We start from the raw sequence: 5,987 nt of genomic DNA, 5'->3' as shown, positions 1-5,987 counted from the left end.
TATTTCACTGTAATTCTAAAAAGAAAATAATCACAAATTTAATTTTTATGACTGTTAAAACAAGGCATCAACTTTCAGGAAAAAAAATTTATGTTTACATGCTTCTCACTTTTTATTGCTTAAAGTAAAATTACAGATATGTAATGTAAAACATCAATATCATCTAGAACATCCTTTATAAAAGATAATATTCTTTATATTTGGTTATATTGCTACACTGCTTGGTTTTAACTGGTTTGTTTCCATGGCTTCAGAAGAAAAAATAATTAAACAAACCACATGGAGTTGATAATCACACAAAAAAAGAAAAATGCCGTTTTGTAAATGAATGAAGCTAAAACATTCTTCGTCAAGAAGCTTCCCCTTTGATGTCAGGTTGTCACACATGACAACTCTGCATTGCCACACCACGCTTCTGCAATGCACAGAGTTAGGTATAAACTTGTAAATGTAACAGAAAGTACAGTACTGTGGACCCAGGGAACATTCCATAAATGTTGCTTGATGATAATGTAGTTGTACAAAATGAATATTCTTAAGGAAATAACTTATGTTAACATTTGCTACTTTTACTTAAATATCAATAAATACCATTGAAAGCATAAGAAGTATTTGCTTGTTTTTATTAATGTATAGAGTCCGGGTGTGGGGGGTCCCTTTCTACGCCGATGCTTCTTTACCCACACATTAAGGCTGTGTGGCTCTGGCCTGTTTGTCCTCTAAAGAGCTCTGCTATGTAGAATATACACACAATACCCATAGTAAATGTTCATTCTATGGAGGATATATGCGCTATGTCCAGGGTGCTTAATACTGTACATTATTTCCTTTAAAAAACGTTGTAATATAAGTTTTGTTTACTCAATGTAAATAAAATTTATTTTGCAAAACACAACTGTATTATTTAAATGAAAAATCTGTGGTTCTTCCTTAAAGTGTTTTCAGATAGCCCTGGCCAGATAGCTCAGTTGGTCAGAGCATTATCCCAGTACATCAAGGTCATGGGTTTGATCCCCAGTGAGGGCACATTCAAGAATCAGCTAATGAATGTATCAATAAGTGGAACAAAAATATTGATGTTTCTCTCTCTTCCTTCCTTTCTAATATCAGTCAATAATATTTTTAGAAAGTATTTTAAGATATGCTGATATTTTTATGGATCATAGAATGTATGTCTTATTTTTAATTCAGCTTTATATATTGGTTCTAAATTAGTTACAAGGTAAGAAAACTATTGAAACTGAAGAGAGTACCCAGACAGCAATTGATAGTGGTATATGTGTAATGTACATATTATGTATTCACATATATAAGAATTTAGAATATGATTAAAGTAGAACCTTCAATAACTGGGGAAAAGGATGTTTATCCAGTAAGTGATACAAAAATAACCAGTGAATGAAAATTACATTTCTACTTTAAAGTGTATTTCATGAAGAATTCCTGATTAATAAAAAGTAAAAATGGGACTAAGATGAAAGGACTATATTTATATTCTCTGAATGGGAAAGCATATCTAAATCTACAGTAACTACAGCAAAGTGTACAAGAACATTTTACTAACGTATGAGTTCTGCATGTCCATCCTGAGGTCTTCCTACACATGCAATGTCATAGTTTGTTAAGATTTTTCACCCCAGTGTATGGTCAGCATTTTCATTTGTTCTATGCCATTTTTCTTGTGAACATTTTTCATGCATTCATTAATTTTGCAGCTTTTCCTCACATTTTAAAAAATAAAAATCTTGTACAGATGCTGGACCATAGCCTTTCTTGAACACATTTTTAAAAATGGTTCTGCAAATTGTGTTTTTCTTTTCACTTGGCAATGCACCATAAACATTTTCCCATGCAAAGATGAAAACCTGCTACTGAAACACAGAGGGCTGCAGTTGGGTAATGAGAGTGACACCTGGAGCAAAGTGGTCTCCTGAAGCCCTGGGCTGGCAAATGCTTGCCGGGGGCACTACTCAAAAGGTCTTCAAAGCCCTTTTGTGAGGCCCCACTGCCACCCCTGATTTCCTTTGGGCCCCTCTGGTGAAAGGGTCCTGTCAACTTTTTTGTACCCACATAACCCCCCTCTCCTCCAATTTCTCTCTGGTTTTCCCCATCTTATCCTCTGCCCTGGCCGTCTCTTCAAATTCTCTTATCATCTCCTCATGGCCCAAATGCATGTGGTATACGGCCTCTTAATGTTCATAAAGGCACTGGGCTTTCCTGCTACATCACCCCCAGCGGGGTGTTTTCCTGCAGCCCTGGGTTCCACAGCTGGTTTTCCCTCTTTTGGTTTTTCCCTGGCACGCTGGTTTTCCCTGACTCTCCAACTTCCCCTCTATCACTGGCTGTCCCTCTTCTTTTGACTTTCCCTCCTTCTCTGTTTTTTCCTCTCCTCTAGTACTTCCTCAGCTTCTGTCTTTCTCTTGCTTTCTATCTTTCCCTTGTTTTCTAACTTTTCCTTATCTTCTGGAGTATGCACTACTCCTGACTTTCCAGCATTCTGAGTCTGTTCTTTGTTTTCCATTTCTCCTCGATTTTCAGGCATTCCTTCATTTTCACTGAAGTCTTTCTTTGATGAAACGTTCCCTCCTTGTCCTGTCCTGCTGAAATTCTGGACAGGTTCGTCCTTTTCCAGCCCAGCCTAATGCTAAGAACAGATCTTAAAGAAACTGGGGCAACAATCATGTGTTCACAGATGGCTCAGGGTCCCACCTCAGTGAATGAGAGTGGGCACCCAGACTGGGCTTCACGATGGTGCCTGGGGGAACTCATTTTTTCAATGACACAAATTTTTCCTGGTCCAGCTATTTGCACAGGGGTTCTTGGATGGTGGGACGGGCCAGAGTTCCTTTTCCGGCTTCAAGCCTTTCCAAGGACCTCTCTTTTCTGTCATAGAGACCACTGGTTCAGGCCGGCATGAGTCCTCCGAGAAATTTTTAGTGTAGCCCTGCCACCTCCTTTCTCTGACCCAGGTTAAGTTTGGAAGGATTTCTGTCACCAGCCCTGCGTTCCCAGGTCATTCACAGCAGCAGCTGCAGCAGCAGAGGATAGAGTCCCCGCGCTTCCAGATGAGTCCTTCGCCAGCAGGGACCCTGATTTCGCAGGATCTTTCCTCTGCCGCTGGGAGCCCTTTTCGATGCACCCCGACCCTGCAACTCCTGCTGAAGCTCGCCTCCTCCTCAGCTGCTAGATTTATAGGTTATAGATTTTGCACTTCTGGACGAGTTTTTCCATTTTGGGATGTGTACTGCTGCTGGTACTGTCTGATATTGGCCACTCATGAGGCGCCTTGAAATTCTCCTTGTGTTTTCTTCCCAATTTAACTTCTTTTAGCGACTTTTGAAAGTCTTTGGATTCTGCTGATTCTATCCGTTGCTTATTTTGCTAAAAATAGCAGGGTAGGGGATTGCGTTGTTGTTTTATTTCTCCTTGTTGCTTTATCCAATTTTTAGGTAAGGAAAATATAAGTAGGGCTACCTGCATGTTCTTACTGGAAAGTTGCAGCCACTGTTGCTGCTATAGCAACAAGGTCAGAGTCTCATTATGGTTTTTTCATTCCCCAGTACACAATGACCTTTTTTATATAGCTCCTGCACATTTTCATTTTAATACCTAGATATTTTATTTTTATTGTTGCTATGTAATTGATCATTGCTACATAAAAAAAGCGTTTGACTTTTTTAAGCATGTAAATAGCTTACTATGTATTTTAAGCATCTACCTTACTCTTTTCTTTTTTTTTTCTCATTTTTTCTAACCAAAAGAAATTCTTCAAATAATAATAGTTTTGTCTCTCTTAAAATTTTTTTTGCTACTTTCTCTTATTTCATTGTATTGCTTACAATTTCTAAAACAAGTTAAATAATAGTAGCGGTAGTAGGCGAGTTCATTTTATTCCTCTCTTGGTCTCTTAATATAATGGGGGGCAACTGGTAGCTATCTCATTATTTACTAGTTTGCACTTCCCTATTGATGGGTGTTTAATGGGGCATTTGTATTACTTCTCTTATTAAAAAATCTGTTCATATCTTTCCTTGTTAACTTCCATTGTTAAAAGACAGAAGAGATCATGGGGTGTATTTCCCCATTTTACAGATGTGGACATTAATCCAGGAGAAGTGCCCAGATGCTGCTTTCCCAAACTTACTACAAGACCTTTATGTTAAACTGGCTACTGAGACTGCCATTCTTGTCTAACTATGAAACAGCAGAAGATTGCCCAAACTCCTGCATCTTTAAAATATTTAAAAATTGTTTATCTTCACCCAAGGACATTTTTTTTCATTGCTTCTTTAGATGGAGAGGAAGGGAGAGAGGAAAAGGAGAGAGAGAAACCTCAGTGAGAGAGAAGCACTGATGGGTTGCCTACAGTATGCACCTGGACTTGGGTCCATACGTGTCCGGATGGGGCATTGCCCACCCCTGGGCCCTTACCTGGATCAAACCAGCCACCTAGGCAGGCTACAGGAAATCAAACCCACAACCTTTCAATTGCAAGACGACATTCCAACCAACTGAGCCACACTGGCCAGAGCCGAAACTGCATTTTTCTCCTAGAACATGCTGTGTAAAATGTAGTGCACAGTATGTGAGAGTATCAGTCAGTACTGTGGACAAGCAGGACTGTTTGGCCTGGCTACCCTCAGGTGCTCCCCCTGATACCTAAGACCAAATTAAAATATTTAGACTGAACTCAGGGCTTAGGATAGATTTCAAAGCAAAAAACATCACCAGGGATAAAGAGGGCTATTTCATAATGGTAAAAGGGATCATTCATCCACAGGACACTCCTAAAGATTAAGTACCAAGTAACAGAGCTTTTAGGACACCTGAAACAAAAACCAATAGACATAGATAAGGAGAAATAAACAAAGTCACAATTACAACTGATTTCAAAACCTTTTCCTCAATAATTATTGTTTAAGTAAACAGGAGTCAAAAAAGGTCCTAAGGTACTTCCTCCTCTTTCTTCAGCAGAACTCTCCAGCCTCATCAAAAAAGATCTGATTTCAAAAGATGTGCCACAGACCTCGCCTGCAGCAGTCCTGGTGGAGGTGGCTCCTGTTTCTCTTGGAGATTTCACCACTTTCATTCTCACCTCGGAACTTCATGCTGGTCTTCCAGAAGCAGTGGAAATTATAATCAATAAGCCCTTTTCTTTCCAAACTTTCTCTTCTGACAAAACAAACAAGAGTCAGAAATATTGTCACTTCTTTTATTTTTATTCATTTTTTTAAGATTTCTGTCAAGAGTTTGTGAAAGGGGAGCCAAAAAAGAATTTATTTACAAAAGTTGTGTATTTATTCTTACATGGTAAAACTTCAGGCACCTTCAAAGTTCTCTTCATTTGATTCAATACCTCTATCAAAACATTTTTCCACTGCTCAAAACAGTTGATTTTGGTGCCTTTTAGCGTTTCTGTCTTTTTTTTGTTTCACCACTTCCACATCAGCAAACTGTTATCCTTTGATGACTTTTTTCACTGGGGAAACAAACAAAAAGAAGCTGCTCAGCAGGAGATTGGGTGAATGGGAAGGGTGGGGTATGGGGGTCATGCCATTTTTGGTCAAAAACTGCTGAACACTCAGCATGGCGTGGGCAGGTGCACTTGTAAATCACCCATCATGAAATGAGTCTTTTAAAAAAAATGCAGTGGAGCCAAACGCAGCCTCTCACAACAATGCCAGCTGGTGCACTGATACAGAAGGGTTCCTAGAACACTCACCTGGTGAGGGAAGCCTGTACTACAAGGGGCCTGCCCTCTAGAAAAGAATTCCATTTGGCGGGGTGGTCCCTCCTTATATTTATTTATTTTTAGAGAGAGGGGAAAAAAGGGAGGAAGAGAGGGAGAGAAACATCAATGTGTGAGAGAGAAATATTGATCAGTTGCCTCTTGCACAGCCCTAGTCGGAGACCTGGCCCACAACCTAGTCATGTGCCCTGACCGGAAGTGAACCAGTGACTTTTCATTTCTCAGGCAGACCCTCAGT

General features: G+C 39.6%; 1 pseudogene; it reads right to left on the bottom strand.

The window, feature by feature from the left end:
• Positions 1 to 2,051: 2,051 nt before the first annotated feature.
• LOC118993811 (transcription elongation factor A protein-like 4) lies at positions 2,052 to 5,089 on the bottom strand (annotated as a pseudogene).
• Between the last annotated feature and the right edge of the window lie 898 nt (positions 5,090 to 5,987).

This window comes from Sturnira hondurensis, unplaced genomic scaffold, assembly GCF_014824575.4.
Source record: "Sturnira hondurensis isolate 20B ecotype Veracruz unplaced genomic scaffold, ASM1482457v3 Scaffold0008908, whole genome shotgun sequence".
Lineage (NCBI taxonomy): Eukaryota > Metazoa > Chordata > Mammalia > Chiroptera > Phyllostomidae > Sturnira > Sturnira hondurensis.
The sequence above is the reverse complement of the archived record's forward strand: the minus strand, read 5'-3'. Positions and strand labels throughout refer to the sequence as shown.